Source organism: Phocoena sinus, chromosome 19 (genome assembly GCF_008692025.1).
Source record: "Phocoena sinus isolate mPhoSin1 chromosome 19, mPhoSin1.pri, whole genome shotgun sequence".
In the NCBI taxonomy this organism is placed as follows: Eukaryota; Metazoa; Chordata; class Mammalia; order Artiodactyla; family Phocoenidae; genus Phocoena; species Phocoena sinus.
This window is the reverse complement of record NC_045781.1, coordinates 34,341,770-34,363,037: the sequence shown is the minus strand read 5'-3', so window position 1 is coordinate 34,363,037 and position 21,268 is coordinate 34,341,770. Positions and strand designations below refer to the sequence as shown.

Below are 21,268 nucleotides of genomic sequence, written 5' to 3'. Positions count from 1 at the left end.
TCAGCATCAGGCTAGACTGTCAAGTACCTGACTCCTTTTGGGGCTGGAAAAAGGCATGCAGAAGAGTGAGCTGACCAGCCACAAAGTCCCTCCATCAGTCTACTCAGCAATGCCAGGGCCTTCCACAGAGACAGGTCTGATAACTTTGCCTTAAATGAACTCTGATTACATCTCACTCTTCCTTGGAAGAAGTGCAGACAGGAAATGTTTGCTGAGGCAATGAATAAGAAAGGAGATATGGGAACTGGAGTGTCCACTCCACTTCAGAAGCAGTGTGAGATGCTAAAGATAGAGAGGTAAGTAAGGAATCCACTTTTTATAAAAACCATCTCATGGGGCAGAATCATGAGTAAACAGAAAGGACAATGGCAGTACTGTGTGACAAGTGGTTTGGCAAAACCCCACAAGTGATGCTTTAGGAACACAGGAAAAGAGATTCACCTATTCATGTGGGGTGAAGGTTGAGGATAGAAGCAGGCAATTAGGAAAGGCCTAATGCAAAATTTTGTTCTTTTCTAGATGCTAGGCTATGTGTTTTTAAGTTTGCTCTTTTTTCTACATTTTTGATATTTCATAAATTTTCCTAAAAGAACTCATGTTTTGTCTATGTTATAAAAATACATATTATACAAATGAGAGATGAGGTGCCATTACCAATATTTTTAAATTTTATTTTATTGAAGTATAGTTGACTTACAATGTTGTGTTTAGTTTCTGATGCACAGGAAAGTGACTCAGTTACATATATGTGTATATACACACACACACACACACACACACACACATTCTTTTACATATTCTTTTCCATTATGGTTTATCACAGGATATTGAGTATAGTTTCCTGATGAGGTATCACTGAAGGCTTCTGAAGGCCATGTTAGAGAATAGGAGGGATGTCTGAGGGATGTTAGAGAATAAGAGACCAGTAGGGAGAAACTAGTTAGCTATACTGTCATGAGTTTAAATAACTGGAATAAACAATGTGGGTCTTTTCAAGTCAACAAAATGATGAATCATTTTTTGGAAGAAATGCATACATATGCTTGCTGAGAATACAGCCCTCATCAAAACTACCCGCAGCTGATATGCTTATTTTTGGTACCCAAGTAAAAAGATAGAAGTAATTCAGCAAATTCACACAGGAGCCATATCTAAATGACAAGTGTCTGATGCTAAAGCTTAAGTGCAGTTATTATGCAAAAATGACCTTTATGCTTGCAAATATGGTAATTCTATATAAATGACACTCCTATCCAGATTTAGTTATAAGTAAATATTTTCTAATGTAAACTCAAGCCCCAAATCAAGCCAAGATATCCTTTCTACATTAAATTGCTCTACTGTTCTTTTTTAAAGCAGTTCTTATTCTTATACTGGTACTATTCACAAGCATGACATATTTCAAAAAATATTCTCTTTTCCCCTAACCTTGAACAGAAAGAATGCCTTATTTAATGCCGATTCAACTCCTTTGACGAAACTCTCTAGGCAGTTTCTTTACTGCCTTCTGAATGTAAGTGTTTTAGAGGAGAAGTCTGAGGCCAGCAGTAGTTTCCTTACTTATTTTGCCTAAACATATGCAGAACATTGTCTTCCTTAAATATGGAAATATTTGTCCAGGTATGCATTAATTATTTTAACTTAATTGACCAATTTCTTTAGCTCTGCTTATCTAATTTCCATCCAGCTTTGGAAATACACTTTGAATTATTTGTAACAGCATTTTTTCCCAAACACTTCAGGGGTTTTATTTCATCATGAAGTATGTTAATTGTAGGTTTTCCCTAATGCCCTTTATAAAACTGAGAAATTTTCCTTCTATATTGAGTTGCTAACAATTATTATCATGAATGGATTTTGAATTTTGTCCATTTTTTTTCTAAATCTATTGAGATGATCATATTTTTCTTCTTTATTCTGCTTATTTTGTGACTTATAGTATTCGATTTTTCTAATGTTGATCCAGTCTTGCATTCCAGGAATAAATCCATTTTTAATATATTCCTAGATTTATTTACTGATAATTGTTGAAGATTATTGTCTCTGTGTTCCTGAGGGATTTTAGTCTGTCATTTCTTTTTCTTGTAATGCCCTTTCCAAATTTTAATACCTGGGTTGTTATGCTGTTATTAAAAAAAAAAAAAAAAAGGTTGGGAAGAGTCCCCTTCTCCTCTATTTTCCAAAGGAGAATTTGGCAGAATTGCTATTATTTCTTCCTTAAATACCTGATAGAATTCACCTATGAATCCATCCAAGCTTTCATTCTTTCTTCCGAGGAAGGATTTTGGTTACAAATACAACTTCTTTAATAGACACACAGTTTTTCAGATTTCTTCTTGTGTTAGCTGTGGTACTTGTGTTTTTTAAGAAATTTGGGTTAAGAAAAGACAGTCTCTATTTTCTAGCATCTTGTACTAAACAAGGAATATTGAGAAAATACACACAAAAATAATTGTCCAGGAAAAAAGGAGAATTATTTCTGGGAGAGAAATTTCCTTGTACAAATGATTCAAAAGTAAAGCATGACCTTTTGTGTTTCCATACAAATTGTGAAATTTTTTGTTCTAGTTCTGTGAAAAATGCCATTGGTAGTTTAATAGGGATTGCACTGAATCTGTAGATTGCTTTGGGTAGTATAGACATTGTCACAATGTTGATTCTTCCAATCCAAGAACATGGTATATCTCTCCATCTGTTTGTATCATCTTTAATTTCTTTCATCAGTGCCTTACAGTTTTCTGCATACAGGTCTTTTGTCTCCTTAGGCAGGTTTATTCCTAGGTATTTTATTCTTTTTGTCGCAATGTTAAATGGGAGTGCTTCCTTAATTTCTCTTTCTGATTTTTCATCTTTAGTGTATAGGAATGCAAGAGATTTCTGTGCATTAATTTTGTATCCTGCTGCCTTACCAAATTCATTGATTAGCTCTAGTAGTTTTCTGGTAGCACCTTTACAATTCTCTATGTATAGTATCATGTCATCTGCAAACAGTGACACCTATATTTCTTCTTTTCCGATTTGGAGTCCTTTTATTTCTTTTTCTACTCTGATTGCTGTGGCTAAAACTTCCAAAAGTATGTTGAATAATAGTGGTGAGAGTGGGCAACCTTGTCTTGCTCCTGATCTTAGTGGAAATGGTTTCAGCTTTTCACCATTGAGAACGATGTTGGCTGTGGGTTTGTCATATATGGCCTTTATTATGTTGAGGTCAGTTCCCTCTATGCCCACTTTCTGGAGCGTTTTTATCATAAATGGATGTTGAATTTTGTCAAAAGCTTTTTCTGCATCTATTGAGATGATCATATGGTTTTTGTCCTTCAGTTTGTTAATATGGTGTATCACACTGATTGATTTACATATACTGAAGAATCCTTGCATTCCTGGGATTAACCCCACTTGATCATGGTGTATGATCCTTTTAACATGCTCTTGGATTCTGTTTGCTAATATTTTGTTAAGGAATTTTGCATCTATGTTCATCACTGATACTGGCTGGTAGTTTTTTTTCTTTGTGACATCTTTGTCTGGGTTTGGTATCAGGGTGATGGTGGCCTCGTAGAATGAGTCTGAATGGCCAAAGCAATCTTGAGAAAGAAAACCACAGCTGGAGGAATCAGCCTCCCTGACTGCAGACTATACTACAAAGCTACAGTAATCAAGACAGTATGGTACTGGCACAAAAACAGAAACATAGATCAATGGAACAGGATAAAAAGCCCATAGATGAACCCATGCACATATGGTCACCTCATCTTTGATAAAGGAGGCAAGAGTACACAATAGAGAAAAGACAGCCTCTTCAGTAAGTGGTGTTGGGAAAACTGGACAGCTACATGTAAAAGAATGAAATTAGAACACTCCCTAACACCATACACAAAAATAAACTCAAAATGGATTAAAGACCTAAATGTAAGGCCAGACATTATCAAACTCTTAGAGGAAAACATAGGCAGAACACTCCATGACATAAATCACAGCAAGATCCTTTTTGACCCACCTCCTAAAGAAATGGAAATAAAAACAAAAATAAATAAATGGGACCTAATGACACTTAAAAGCTTTTGCACAGCAAAGGAAGCCATAAACAAGATGAAAAGACAACCCTCAGAATGGGAGAAAATACTTGTAAATGAAGCAACTGACAAAGGATTAATCACCAAAACTTGCAAGCAGCTCATGCAGCTCAATATCAAAAAAACAAACAACCCAATCAAAAAATGAGCAGAAGGTCTAAATAGACATGTCTCCAAAGAAGACATACAGACGGCCAACAAACACATGAAAGAATGCTCAACATCACTAATCATTAGAGAAATGCAAATCAAAACTACAATGAGGTATCACCTCACACCACTCAGAATGGCCATCATCAAAAAATCTACAAACAATAAATGCTGAAGAGGGTGTGGAAAAAAGGGAACCCTCTTACACTGTTGGTGGGAATGTAAATTGATACAGCCACTATGGAGAAGTTTGGAGGTTCCTTAAAAACCTAAAAATGGAACTACCATACGACCCAGCAATCCCACTACTGGGCATATACCCTGAGAAAACCATAATTCAAAAAGAGTCATCTACCAAAATGTTCATTGCAGCCCTATTTACAATAGCCAGGAGATGGAAACAACCTAAGTGTCCATCATCGGATGAATGGATAAAGAAGATGTGGCTCATATATACAATGGAATATTGCTCAGCCATAAAAAGAAATGAAATTGAGTTATTTGTAGTGAGGTGGATGGACCTAAAGACTGTCATACAGAGTGAAGTAAGTCAGAAAAAGAAAGACAAATACCGTATGCTAACACATATATATGGAATCTAAGAAAAGAAAAATGTCATGAAGAACCTAGGGGTAAAACAGGGATAAAGACACAGACCTACTAGAGAATGGACTTGAGGATATGGGGAGGGGAAGGGTAAGCTGTGACAAAGTGAGAGAGTGGCATGGACATATATACACTACCTAATGTAAAATAGATAGTGGGAAGCAGCCACATAGCACAGGGAGATTAGCTCGGTGCTTTGTGACCACCTGGATAGGTGGGATAGGGAGGGTGGGAGGGAGGGAGACACAAGAGGGAGGAGATATGGGAACATATGTATATGTATAACTGATTCACTTTGTTATAAAGCAGAAACTAACACACCATTGTAAAGCAATTATACTCCAATAAAGATGTAAAAAAAAAAAACAACAACAGCTAAAAATAGAACTACCATACAACCCAGCAATCTGACTACTGGGCATATACCCTGAGAAAACCATAATTAAAAAAGAGTCATGTACCACAAAGTTCACTGCAGCTCTATTTACAATAGCCAGGACATGGAAGCAACCTAAGTGTCCATCATCGGATGAATGGATATAGAAGATGTGGCACATATATACAATGGAATATTACTCAGCCATAAAAAGAAACGAAATTGAGTTCTTTGTAGTGAGGTGGATGGACCTAGACTCTGTCATACAGAGTGAAGTAAGTCAGAAGGAGAAAAACAAATATCATATGCTAACACATACATATGGAATCTAAAAAAAGTTAAAAAATGGTTCTTAAGAACCTAGGGGCAGGACAGATAAAGACGGAGATGTAGTGAATGGACTTGAGGACATGGGGAGGGGGAAGGGTAAGCTGGGATGAAGTGAGAGAGTGCATGGAATTATATATACCACCAAATGCAAAGTAGATAGCTAGTGGGAAGCAGCCGCATAGCAGAGGGAGATCAGCTTGGTGCTTTGTGACCACCTAGAGGGATGGGATAGGGAGGGTGGGAGGGAGATGCAAGAGGGAGGAGATATGGGGATATATGTGTACAATTCACACTCTGTTATAAAGCAGGAAGTAACACACCATTGTAAAGCTATTATACTCCAACAAAGGTGTTAAAAAAAAAAAAGTAAAGCATGAGTAACTTTAGGTCCTTTCACCACAAATTCACTGTTTGGTACAAATGTAACAATGGTCTTGCTTTTCTTTGCCCTGCTTAAATCACACCTGGAATTCTGTATTTGTTTCTGGATGCCTCATATTAAGAGAAATGTCTGCTAAATTCAGAACATACAAATTCAAATCTGTTTATGACAGCAAAGCAGAAAAAGTCAAAGAGCAACATGGCCAGCATTTTAGATAAATTAGAGAGTCTTTGAGATTGTGTGCCTACTCTATTTTAAAAGCAGTCTAGCTGATTGTTGCCCATTCATCAAGAGAAGCAAGAAACTGGATTATCATGAAAATTTTTGCCATCTACGATGAAGGGGGAAGAACTATAATACAGAATCTTTCTTTGAGTGACCAATTTGAGATGTGAAGCGTATACAGAAATATATATTAGGAAAAATAACTAAATAAGATTTATGTTTCTAAAGGAATGATCTAGAGGGAGTATAATACCTGGATTCAAATATTTGTATGACCATAAGTAGAAGGAGGATCCAAAATATTCTATTTTAGGCATTGGCAGATGAGTAGAATATTAAAAATGACAATGAGCACTTAGATAGCATTATTCTGTGTTGGATGATTCAGAGCACTTAATTCTCAATCTGTGATATAGACATGTTTGAGAAAAGAGAAACACAAAAGTATTTAAATAAATTACCCCAGATAACATAGTTTATAGATAGTGGAGTTGAGATTTAACAAGTGGTGTGCATGAGACTCCTCCCAATGGCTCCCAGGAACTGACTGTGTACACCTCATCCCAATTCTGTGCTCAGCAATGTCATGTTCATAGCCCAAGGTTATCCACGAGGGAAATATTTATGCCACAAAAGTTGACAGATGCTACAAATCAGCCTCTCCCCAAGAGTTTTAAATCAGTTAAGATTGTTAATCATTTACCAGCCCACAGCTGATTTAACCTACATATGCTACTCCAAAAAGTATGTTCTTAACCACTTTCTTGAAGTAGGAATTAAAGGTCTTTCTCTAAAGGTAAGAAAGACCTTTTTTTTTTTTCCCTCAACAGTAAATGTATACTCCCAAAGTAGAGGATGTCCTAGCCTCCCCTGACACTGGGGATTTTTAAACAGTGGGCAACCCCAACTGAGGGCTATAGCAGAGAATAATCAAACACTGAGTAGAATGGTTGGAATTCTCTCTTCTAGAACCCTACATGGTTCTTCATATAATACTCTTTAGATATTGAGTCTACCACAATGGCATAAATATTTACACTAATTTAGATTATGACATTCTCACTAAGATAAACAAAATTATAGCCTCCTTAAATTTGAGCCAATATTAAGTTTAGCTTCACTGATGTATGTAAATACATACATCAGTATTGTATTTTAAAACATTCCATTTTTGAAAGTGGAGAAACTCTAAAAGCCTTGAGGTTTCACTTCAACTCAGAAAACTGACGCATAAACCAAATTAAACATTTCCTAAAAATACCATCAAAAGTCTAGAAGGGTCATTTTATTTTCGAGGTGCATATTTCTGAGCAGCATGACATTTTCTTACAGTCTTGTTTTATGTTGTAAAATACTGCACTAAAATTGAAGCTAAGGTTAACAAACTTTAGAGCTTATTATTTTAAGAAGGAATATATGTCAATTTTGGCCTTTTATGCAACATGAAAGCCCCCAGAGTCCAGATATAATGTTGTTTAATAAAGGCTAATTTAAATTCACCCTTGCTCACTGCCTTTGCAAAAGGGGTTTGGGGAAGACGGAAGTTTAACAAGAAGTTTCTCTAATCATAATGTCATGAATAACCAATATACTTTTGAAAATGAGGGAGCATTAGGGTGAAATACAAAATGTTCTCTGATTACTATTGTTTCATACTCGTCAAATGCTGGCTGTGGCCAGTGGGTGTGCTCAGGTCACATGCTGAGAACAGTCCCTTTTGATGGGCACCACTAAGGTGATAAGTGCACTTCAACTTTGCTCTTTCATACTTGAAGTCTCTCCAGGTTAGCACTTTGAACATTATTTCACTGCTGACCTTAGCCATTATGATTTGCAGGCAACTGACTGCAGTCATTAGCAACCTCCTCACAAATCCACTTCCTCCCTGTGTTTTCTAAAGGTAAATGTGTCTCTATTCCTTTTGTCACTTGTCATTTATTTTCTTGCACTGAATATACTGTAAGGATCATATCTGACAGATCATAGACTTTTTCTCTTAAAAACTAGCTCTCAATTATCTGCAAACTTTCCAAAAGATCTTTTCTGGATCTTCTTTTTAAATTATTAAATGTTGTAAACACGCCAATGGTGATGAATTGAGCTGCCATCATATGTTCACTTAACATAAATAGACAAAGTAAGTGTTGAATGAAAAGAGTTACTTTGGACTGTTATAATTATTTCAGCTCTCTGGGATGGTATAACACGTTTATTGCCCAACTTTTTCAATTTCAGCTCTTAAGTAAATTTTTCATGATACAATTTTTTTTAATGTACTGCCAAAAAAAGATTTAAAATTTTTTCAAATTCTATTTATCTCATTATACAGACACTTGAAACCTTATCTACCTATGTAGTCAATCCTTATTTCTAAGGGTGAGATTTAACATTTAGATTGTTGCTACAGAAACAGTAACATTGAAAATCAAGATGACAAGACAGGGGCTTCCCCGGTGGCACAGTGGTTGGGGGTCCGCCTGCCGATGCAGGGGACACGGGTTCGTGCCCTGGTCCGGGAAGATCCCATATGCCGCGGAGCGGCTGGGCCCGTGAGTCATGGCCGCTGAGCCTGTGCGTCCCAAGCCTGTGCTCCGCAACGGGAGAGGCCACAACAGTGAGAGGCCCGCGTACCACAAAAAAAAAAGATGACAAGACAACAATGATGATAATGCTAGCAATAAGTACTAATATCAACAAAAGCTCTGCTAATTAATCCTCACCCCTAATACTATCAAGTAAGTAATGTTTATAAGCTCAGTTTTACAAATTGGGAATGAGCTGACATTACATGGTAGTTCTAGAACTTAACATCATCTAATTGGTAAGTGGGTGAAACTTATACTTAAGTCCATGTCTACCTAAAATCAGAGTTTCAAGCACTTACCTACTGTGTATAGATTGCCGCATATTCAAACTACTCAATAGTTATGTATGATATAATCTTTTAGAACCAGAACTGAGAGTTTTCACATTATCACCAACACCACCATCATCACCACCACCACCACCACCACCATTCACTTTGTCATCCTTATCTCCTGGTATCCTAGATATTTCTCTCTTTTTAAAAAGTGTCACCTTTTAAATTAATATCAATTTATGTATTTAATGTATATTGTGTGTATGTATAATACTTAATACATATTATCTAAGTTATAGGAAGATAGATCAAAACTGTACATACAGCTTGGGGAATTTTCACACAGTTAATAATATCCAGGTAGCCACATCCTATATTACAAAACAGAATTCAAGACTCTCTCATGTCCCTCCCCCAACATTAGTCCTTCTCTAACTCAAAGGTAACCACTAATCAGACTCCATCATCATCAATAGTTTTGTCTGTTTTTGAAATTTATATAAATTGAACTATGACTTATGTAGTCTTCCATTTCTATTTTGAATCTGGTTGATTTTGCCTGGTATTATTTATGTTTGTGAAATTTTTTAAAGTCCTGGCATATAGCAGTAGTTCACTCACTTTCACTGATGTAGAGTCTTCTATTATAGAAAGTAACCTCTTTTTTTTCATTGGATTTAGATCAACATGTAGGTTATTTCATGTTTTGGGCTCTTAAAATCAGTGCTACCATAGCATTTTCTGCAGGTATCTTTTAGTGCACATTGGTATGGTTTTCCTGGGTTTATACTTAGTAATAGAAATGTTGGTCAGAGTGTATGCATAAATGCAGCTCTGCTAAATACCACCAAACAGTTGTCAAAATGTGATTCTACCAATCTACACCCACACACACAATTGCATGGTATTCGAGTTTTCACTAGTTCACATTTTCACCAACTCTTGTTATCATTAGTCATTTTAATCTTAGCCTTTCTTATGGGAGTATATCTTTTCCCATTTTTCTATTCAATTATCTTTTAAATATTTCCTCTGAGTTTATCATATCCATTTTCATGGATAGAGGATGAGTTACTAGAACTGAAAATACAACAACAACAACAAACAAAAAACAAGGTTTTATTAAAAGGATTAGGTAGGTATTGGATGTAGGTTTTAGTAGTCCAGCAACCCTAACCAAGCAGAGCAAACTTTAAATTCGTGGACACTGCTGTGCATTTATAAGCATCCTGAACTGCATAAAGCATGGAGGATACCTGAAGATAAAATGTCCCAGCGAACATCTAGAGAATGAGAAATGGCTTGCACTACCTAAGGCAATGTATGACCCTGTAGCCTAGTTTTTTTTTTTTCCCCCAAAGAACATCCACATCTCTTTAAAAGGGTAACAGAGAATTATGGAATTATATGGTGAGCTGTTCTCCTAGTTCTCACAACACATGAAAGAAATTTAAACCCAAGGTCATCTTTGTACCATAAATCCAAATGTGGTGTCCATTCAAATCAATTACCTAAAATTTCAAGGTCTTTCACTAGTTTGTAGCACCTTTGTCAAAGCAATGTATTTGTACTTTATTCTAAGAACAATGGGTATTTGTTTCAAGACTTTAAAGGTCACACTTTCCATCTCAGGTTTCATGAAGGCAGAACTTAGTTAAAAGCATTAAATGTTGGACTTGCAAACTGATAATGTAAGTAAAGACCTGCCTGTTCTTTCCTTCAACACTTGTTCTCTTATGGATTTTACCAGTCTTCACTCACTGTAGCTTCAACCATATTTGATGATTTAGAGTTAGTCTCTGTTACTAACTTCTGTGGTTGTTTTCATTTTTATTTATCACCAACATGTAAAATTGCACTATTGAATTTCTCTCTACTTTTTTCTTGCACCACAGATCTTATGGCTTTTTTATGGTACCCAACCCCTTGGCCTTTCACTTCCTTTGCTGGAATTGTGCCACTTTATAGATTTCTACCCCTGGGTGAATCTAAGATTCAGAAAGCCTTTTAGCTCTTATTCACACCCCACGTACTCTCTTAACATTTATTATCAAATTGGTTTTCCATGTCAGTAAACAAAACATGGGAGATGACAATTTGAGGGACAGATTAAGAAGATTAGCAGCACTCCATGTTTAGTTTTTTGGAGATATTGTGTGCTGAAGTCACGGGCTTTCATTATTCAAGACAAATTAAGATTTATAAAATGGCATTCCATCTAATCGCATGGGCATAGTGTTGGCAACTGTGGATTTATGAAATAAAAGATAAAGATACATTTTCATTTGGCTCATAAAATGGCTGTTTAAGTGGTAATAAGCTGGAATTATCATTTAAAAAGATCTCTTACTTTCCTGTAAAATTACAGCAGCTACTTAAAAAATTTTTTTTCTCTCAGAGAAAAAGGATCCATCATTATGCTTATTGAGAATTTTTATTTTTACCTAAACTCATGAAGGTAACTCTTCTTTTATGCTGTGAAATAATGGAGTGATTTTTAAACACCTATGTACATGTATTTTTTTTTTACATCAAGGTATATTACATGGATTTATAACTTCAAAATTATAAAGACTATTTATCTTAAAAATATTAAGCACATACAAAAAGTTTAATAGGATTTCTCTAAAGTTTAATTTCAACTTTAGTGGTTGGTTTGAAAATTAAACCTCAACACTGAGCAACTTTTGTTTTTTAATTAGTTTCTTTTTCAGCTTTAGATCTATACCACATGATCATATAGTCTCATTTCATGCAAAAATATGAAACTATTTTCACATGTAAAAGGGTAATTGTAAAACTCTGCTCGTAGCTTCTTTATCATGATATTCTACCTTTAAGCTAGTATGTAAATAATATTCATGCATAACTGTTTTGCTTCCTATATAAAGCCCCATTTTTCCCTCTTTTACTAAAGGTGGCATTAGGGCAATTTTATAATTTCTGAAATACTCATATAATAGTCATAATCTAGTGTTTCTTAGATTTGACTTATTTGTAGTTTAAGATCTTGCATTAGCTATAATTCCACTGCATTCTTTTTTTTTTTAATAAATTTATTTATTTTTGGCTGCGTTGGGTCTTTGTTGCTGTGCTTAGGCTTTCTCTTGTTGCGGTGAGTGGGGGCTACTCTTCATTGTGGCGCATGGGCTTCTCATCGCGGTGGCTTCCCTTGTAATTGTGTGCAACTCAACTAAATAATAAGGTTCACTTCACTGCTCTGTATTTCTATTCTTAATCCTACTGAAACTCTACATCTTCACGGCTGTTGTTACTGCCTCCTTCTTTGAATTCTCTCTGACTAGTGAACTCTGTTCCTGTTGATGTCTTTGTTCCTGTCATTGTTATGGCCTGTATGGGACAGGCAACGATACCTTTTGGATTCAACTGATGTATCCTAATATGTAATCACTACACATCAGCCATGTAAGTGGAACTAAACCTATCGGTGAATTTGGCCCAACTTTCCAGTTGTAACAACTCACAGTTTTTAAGTTTGAGTCCTACACTGCCCTTGGATTTTGCCACTCTTCTTTTCTTCTGTGTAATTTATTTTAGCATTCTAATGAATGGCCAGAGTTAGAATGAATTCCTTATACAGTATATGAATTACTCCCCCAAAATGGCTGCCCTTCTTATAAAGCCAAGTGATGGGAAAGTCACTGCCTCCTAAGACATCCTTTTCTTTATTAGTCCATAAAGCTTTCCTTTATTAAGCAGCTTTCTACATCAAGTTCTAATCCTGTCTTCAGTCCAAGAAAGTCAATCCTGATTCATTCCTGAGTAAATGTTTTCAACTATTTAAGGGTAGCTCTTGCTTACTCCCTGAGACTATACCATAAAAAAAAAAACCGTTTTTTTCTTTCAACTATGTTTTATGAACTTTAATCTTAGATTCTCTAAATGATGATCTTTGGAAAAATTCAATCTTTCTGTGTCTTTGTTAACGATCCATACCCAAACTTGATAGCAGTATGGCTTGTCCAACATGTAAAATTTGTGTTAAATATTCTCTAAGCACCAAAGTTCTAGATCAATTTTAGGCCTATCCAGTAATTCATCAGTGTTATATTTTAATGAAATTGCCATCAACTAGAAACTTAACACTTTTTGTTATTTGCTTCTGATATTCATTCATCTCTCCCACCTTGAAACTACCAGATCGTTTTAGCAGACATATGTTTTTCCCTATTAAATTTTATTGCTAATTTCTGACTCATTCTTTTAGAACACTGCCAAGATATTTTTGGATCCTGATTTTATCAGAATCTGAAATATAATCATTTTCCTTTCCAGTCTACCAAACACTTAGCATCCACCTCTGGAATTATTTCTCATTCCAACTACCTGGTAGCCAAGCTCATCAACGTTTATGGCATTTGCAAAACCACAACGCCTCTTCTGAAACATCTCTCACTTTTCATACAAAAATGCACTCTGTGATTTCCAAATTTCACATATTAAGATAAATGTCTGATTTTAAAATATATGTGTTTATAATCTGAAAATTTTAATGCTTTTTTCATCCCATAACTGCTTTCATGTACCATGAAAATACATAATCAAGTTTTTTTATTGTTTTTGCCCATGTATATGTCAGAAAGAAGATGTGTATTTTATAGGAATACAATAATGGTACTTTGTTCTTTTTAAAATTGTTTTAATTATTTTAATAAAAGAATTTAATAGTTTTAATTATTGACTAATTGCATTTTGTATAATTACTGTATTCTCCATAATTTATAAATGCTTAAATTTCAATCAGTATCAAATTCCTGAGTTAGTGGGGTTTTAAATAGATAGAAATCTAGGGATTTGGGGTACTGCTGTCTTGGCAACCATTGAGCTTTTTGCTATCTCCATAGTTTTGCTTTTTCCAGATTGTCATATAGTAGAAATCATATAGCATAGTCTTTTCAGATTGGCTTCTTTCACTTAGCAATGTGTGTTAAGATTCCTTCATGTCTTTTTATGGTTTGAAAGCTCATTTCTTTTCATCACTGAAAAATATTTCATTGTATGAATGTACCTGGTTTATGCATTCACTATTGAAGAACATCTTCATTGCTTCCAAGTTTTGACAATTATGAATAAGGCTGCTATGGAATTTATGTGCAGGCTTTTACGTGGACATACGTTTTATTTTAGGTAAATATGAAGTTGCTAGATCCTATGTTAAGAGTATTTTGCAAAACTGTCTTCCAAAGTAGCTTATCATTTTTATTCCCACTAGCAATGAATAGGGATTCCTATTCGCCACATCCTCACCAACATTTGATGTTGTCAGTTTTAGATTTTAGCCATTCTAATAAGTATATAGTAGTATCTCATGGTTGTTTTAATGTGTACTTCCCTACTGACATACAATGTCATGCTGACCATTTTTTATAGGCTTATTTGCCATCTGTATATCTTCATTGGTCAAGTGCCAGTTCAGATCTATGCCCCCTTTTAAATTGGGTAATTTGTTTTCTTATTGTAGGCTTAACAAAAATTTTTAAGATACAAATTTAAGGCAAAATCCTTTCTAAATCATGCTCCCATCAGTAGTATTGGTCTGTCCTTCCTTGAAATGCTCTTAAAATTCTATACATAATTCTTCCCCAGCCACTTGTGTTTCTAGGCAGAAGTATCCTATACATGATTTTGAGTGGATGTTCTCACTGAATTTAGCTGAAGCAGTCTCTATAGCTAGCTGTCTAAGACACTGTCTCAAACATATGGTAGAAGTCCCTGTTTCAGAAACTGAAGAGTAACAACTGATGGTTTTTCAGAAAGAAGAAAACATTTGTCCCATGTATCAGACATTTTTAAAAAAACATTTGGTTCTTTGTGCCTAATTCGTTCTCTGGTTTCCTAACAGCTGGAGTACCTGAGAGTTATAGTCTGGCTGTATCATTCGCAGAAAATCCATTCCCTTTAACCTGAGCCTTTACCAAGGATCAGGATAAAGCAAGGATTAAGCACCTATTGATCAGGTCCAGCTAGTCAGTAGTCACCTCTAATGAGGGGATATGAAGACAGTGGTGGAATCATTTTGATCTTCTTCAATGGATCCAATTCAGTAAACAAAGCACTATTATTATCATTAGTTTAATTCATATGTATAAATATATGTATATACATATATACACATACATATGTATAAACTGGGGGAATGGGAAAATGAAGATGAACTTAGCAATATCTGCATATGCTTTTGTCTGACCCAGAATTCACTTCTATATATTCACTCTTTGGAAACTCTCATACATGCTCACAATTAAGTATATTATTTTTCATTGCAAAATATAGGAAATAATATAAATAACCAGCAATATAGTCATATGATGCACTAGAAATGCCATGCACTAGATAGACAGAGAGAGAGAGAGAGAGAGAAAGAGAGAGAGAGAGAGAGAGATAAAGGCTATATGCATCAACATAAATAGATCTCAAAAACACTGTTCGGTAAAAATTCAAGTTGCAAAATGATATGTATGCCATGATATGATTTTTTACAAATTAATAATGTATTTGCCTATGTATGAATATATGTTGTAAAATATATATTAAAAATGGACTGGCAAGATATAGATCATATTCTAACTAGCATTTGCCTATGTGGAAATGTGATTGAGAAATATTTAAAAGAAAACTTTAACTTTACGCTTAATTTTTGTATGCTAATTTTTAAATGTTCTGAAGTTAACATCACCAGATATTAAGATTTTGATAAGCATAGATATTTGCTATATTCTTTCTCTATGTTTAATTATAAATTTTATTTTAATTACCAATGTAAATATTTTTAGGGAGACTACATTTTCTTCTAATTTCACTCAATTTCATAGGCTACAAAACTAAATTAGAAAACAAACTATCACCTTAGTTGGAAGCACCTCAGTGAAAAGTAAATAAACATAAAAATTATCAGGATCAGCCCAAGGGAATGAAGCAACAGATCCAAAGACTAGTTAGTATCCAAGCAGAGGGCAGCATGGAACCCACAAATAATAAGATATGGTGGAATGTGTCTTATTATATGTAGGACTTTGGACAGGGAATTCTACCTCCTTGGATTTTTCTCTCCTCCTATATTATTCCTACTCAAGAACCTTTCCTTTTTTCTTTCTGAAGGGTGAGCATTATTAGAAACTGAAAATCAAATTTTTTTTTTTCAGATTTCCTTAAGTTGAGGTGGCCATCTGACCCAATAATGGCCAATGAGATGTGAAGGAATATCTGTTGGGAAATAGGAGCTTCTGAAACAGGAGCTCCCTTTTTCACCAAGAGATGGGCAGGGAAGTGAGCCTCCTCCCTCTCTTCCTGTTGTGGATGCTGGTATGTGACACAAAGTGCTTGGAGTTACACAGCAGAGCCATGCTATGACTATGCAGTGGCAAGCTTGAGCATGAAGTGTTAGCTCAGTGACGTGGTCTATGTTCAGCCACTGCAAGTTTGATTACCTTCCTCCAGGCTTATTAAGTGACATCACCAATTGTCTTCATTCCTTAAGTTATTGTTATTCTTTTACTTGCTGCCAAGAACATCTTAAGTACTCTGTGTATGTTCTCATAGTTCTCTCCACTGTAACACTCTGCTTTCCACTATGTATTTTTTTGAGGCAGATTGGCCCATATTTCAAATATGTCTCCCCTTTACTAGATGTTTGAGGCTGGGAGAGTAAATAAACGGCCCAGTATTGGTTTTCTTCCATATAAAATTAGGATATTGGACCTATATAACAATCTAGAAAGAAAAAATACTAGGTTTGCCTCATTTAAAAAAAAATAGAATAACGGGACCTACCTCGTATTATTTGAAACTTAAATCAAGAAAAAAAGTAACTGTATCATTTGTCATAATCCTTGGTACAAAATAGTCTCTCAATACAGATGAAGATGAAGTATCCGTATTCTAATGATCCAGAGAGTACGAGATAGAGAATAGTTCATGGTAGTGGGTCAAGACAACTGTGGGCATTACTAGTAACAGGTTGATTGTGATACAAGAGGGCAAAAACAAAGGAAAACAAAAACAATAACAAAAAGAGAGACTCTAAAACCACAGGTTATTTAAAGGGAACTATTAAACAGATCAATGTTTCTCCCATGCTATTATCCTCTGTTATATGAAACTCTAAGTATAGGAATTATATACATTTTCTTTGACTCCACTAGTTAGTTGCAATAAGCCCAATTTAAATTCTCTGAATCACTCTTTCCCTTTGTAAAATATGGATAGCAATGCTTGCATCAAGAGATTAATCTAATGATAAATGAAATTAGAGAGAGACACAGAGAGAGAACATGCTCACTGAGATTGACTGGCATAATGTAGGCACTCAACAATATTCTTAGTTTCATTATTACATTTGTGGTACACTCACGCATACACTTTTTACTTTTGATTCCTTTGAGCTTGGTAAGGGGCTGGAGGAGAAGATAAGAAGGAAATACTAAAAATATACATTAGATTTAATTTTTTGGAATTATTCCAATCAGCACACATATCTTGGCACCTCCACATAACAGACATCATTTTACACACAAGACTTAGAAAAAGCTGCAATCCCTGAGCACAAGAAGCTTAGAGTAGAGCCTCAAACTCCAGGAAAATTCTCAACCACTTTTGTCAATTCTCTCCCTCTGTGCTTTCCTCACCATACACCCTTTCTCTTACAATCACTTCTACTGTGAACAAAGAGCTGGGAAAGATATCATAGGGCTCCTTTGCTTACCAAAGTCTACCTATTTAAGTGCAACCAATTCTGTCTCCTCCCTCTTAATGTGTTCCTTGATTCTTCTACTCAGAGGCAACATCTCTTACCAGTCTGACAGCCAGTACACTTTACACATGCCCCTTTCTTTAAAAATGTAATTTATCAAGTACTGCTATGTATTATAATTATCTTTGACATATTTTTCTTTCTTTCCCTGAAGGAGAGAAATCAGAATAATATCTTCATCATAATTTTTAAGCTCTACCATACATAGCATTGAGTTTTGCACTACTGACAAGTCAGCATGTATTTGTTAAAGCGTGAATGTGTATGTATAAAGTAACTTGATGATGATAATAACTATATTGTATGGAATAAGTAAAATGTTCAAGGCACACTGTGCAGTGTATTATTCAAAAGATATATCCAAAACCATTATGATGTTCATTTTACAGAAAAGAAAGTTAAATCGTGTAAATTATTAGCAAGAACTCTAGGATTCACCTTCAAAAAACTCAGCGAGGATAAGCAGTTTGCCCACAGTCACACAGCTAAGGACATGAAGTTGTCATTTTTAATATTCCTCTTTGAGATGATCAGATAACCCAATTTAAATCACCTTAGTTCTTAAAACAAATTTATTGTCTCATGTGACTAAAAAGTTCAGAGGTCAGTCTTGGGAACAATTTAATACAATGTTTCATGATATGGGCTCTGGCTCATTTCTTGAAAAATGTCTGGACTGTGCCATTCTCTATGTGAAGGCTTCTTCATCAGGATGGCTGTCTCCTGATAGCAAATAGTTGCAGATATTCAGACTCCACATCTACATCCCATATCATTCAGAGCTAAATAGATCGACTGTTAGGAAAGCTCCTTATTAGTTACAGAATCTTATTATTTGTGGGAGAATTTTATGTAGAAGGCCTAGGAAAACATCTCTACTCACCCAAATCAGGATAGCTGTCCCTATCTGTAAATGTTCAAGATGGCCTATACCTCCAGCAGATGGTGGCCCCAGTTGCATCCACATCATTTGACCAACATAAATTGGGGGAAAATAAATTTTCTGGAAGGAAAATCTGGGTACATCTTTGGAAAAGGTTGCTGAGAAGGCAACACACAGGGCTCATTACAACAGTGAAGCAGGGATTGGATCATGTGACATCAAAGCTCGTATTCTTTAAAATTAGTCTATTTGGCTCCAGGGTCTGTTATGGAGGGTAGCAGTCATTTCTCTTTAGGCTACCTAAACCACTGTGCAGGAATTTTCAGAGCCTTTGGCAGTGCATATATGTACAAATACTGGTTCCAAATTTCTCTTTTTTCTAAAACTCTGCCCTTTCTCCCTAGGGCATACTGCCTGTACTTTTCAGTCAAGCCATCCTTCAGCAGTCTGGGCCGCATGAGCGCAGCTCAAATGTAATGCCAAACAAGTCAACAGAATGGCTGTCAGGCCTTCACCAGAAACAATATTAGCCTTGTCTGTTCATACCGAGAGCAGAATGGAAGTGACACAAATAAAATGTAATGGGATAAAATATATTGCTCAATGCACAGTAACAAGGAACTATTGGTTGACAATTTTTTTTCTCTCCTCACTACATTTCAATATACTAGTTTCTCTATGATTTCTACACAGTGTTCATTAATTAAATGCTTATAGCAATGTTGAATACATAGTAGGAGCACAATATATGCATTTTTACTGAAAGAATAAGTGAATGGATTAATTAAATCTGATTCAATAAGTCAGTTATAGAATCTATACTTAGAAATGCAGAATCTCAAAGCTGGAAAATAACCTCAACTTAACAGCCATCTGATCCACCTATTTTCCCTGAAAATGTATCCATTTCACAGAGTTCCTTATGTGTAGTTATTATGAGTGTGATGCTAGGTGAATATCTCTGGACAGAAAATTCATTACCATCAATTCCAATGACATAGAGAGACACATATCTGAGAATTTCTTATATTAAAGAATAATAATGGTCCTATTGCATCCACCCACTGAACTCATCCAAGACAAACTGTAGGAATTAGAGAAGTATTAAGAAGATTACTAAGTCAATGCTATTGCTTCTGGATCTATAACATGTCATATACCCAGATAATAATAACATGTGACATAATTTTAAATAAAATAACATGATGCCTTTAAATCTACAGTCTTATTGTGCTTAATACTGTTCTCTTCTCTCAATTAATTGCATTTTCAACATTTAAAAGACAGATAAAAGGGAACTGATAAGCATTTGGGGGTGTCTAATATGTCCATGCATTCATGTACAAAATTTCTTCTCATCTTTGCAATGTTACCATCAAGTAGGTATCACTATATATTCAATTCTCAGAAGGAACAGATGGAAGAATTTAAGGAACATGTTCAAAGTCACACAGCAGCTAAGTTGTGGAACTGGCACTTGAACCTGTGTCTATTAGGCTAGAAAGTCCATATTTTATACCTACATTCACAGCCTTCCAGCTATGTTTATCATTTCATTTCTAAACTGTATCAGGAGAAGAAATAAATCCAGAGATATTCTTGGCAAAGGATTCACTGATAAAACACACATGCCATTGGTTCTTCTCTAACATTTAACATTTGTGATACTGTTTGACGAACGAAGAGAAATGCTAAGACTCTAGACCAAATGTTTACTGAGCAGATTATTCTTGATGGTCTTCTGCTTAAAAGTTTAAAATTAAAAATAGAACACTATTCACTGTTTGTCCCCTGCCAAACTGTGTAGGAGCAGCAACACAGATTGCAGGGCAAGGTTTCTGAAGCTCTACACTCAGCAATACATCTTCCTTTGTCCCCAGTGTCAGTATTCTCTCTCCCTTTCTTTCAGAACAGAAAATAGCTTTAATAGCTGCCACTTTCATTACTTTAACTGTGAATAAACTCAGTTTTTCTTTCATCCTTCAGAATCTACACACCACAGATGGCCACCTACGGCCATAAGGAGTCCTGGAACGACTGCTTTGAGGGTATTACTAAAGTGCTTCCCCAAATATGTCTCATCACAAAAATGATAAATAGCGGTACAGGAACAAGGATAGGATCTTAGGAGACTGTAAGGAGGCCCCTCGGCACTGAGTATACTCTGGGTTTCTCACCTCGAGGGAATGTGGTTGCTGTTGTATTACGTGCTAGGAATAAACGACAGTACTCTTTTCTCTTCTGACAGACCTTGGAGAGCAGGGGGAGATTTTGCCTGGGGAGGAGGTGGAATGAAATAAAATATTTCCTTTCCTCTTGATCTATTTAGTTATGGAGAAGTGCATGTGTTGGTGGAAGCCATCCTTGTTGATTCTGCAGCCAGATGTGTTGGTGTATCATGTAGGCAGGAGGGTATACTGGGATGAGCACTGAAAACGGGCACAGACAGGCCTGGGTTCATCTCCACCTCTGCCACTTTGCTGGCTGTGTGATCTAAGACATATAATGAAAGTTCTCTGAAACTTAGTTTTCCCAATTGTAACATGGGGTGGTGTTAGCCTACCTTGCAGAATTCCCATGAGAACAGAGTTGCCAGATTTAGCAAATAGTAAT

General features: G+C 35.5%; 1 pseudogene; it reads left to right on the top strand.

Annotated features, from left to right (window-relative positions):
* Positions 1-219: 219 nt before the first annotated feature.
* LOC116744740 overlaps positions 220-21,268 on the top strand; it is a 53,740-nt pseudogene continuing 32,691 nt past the window's right edge.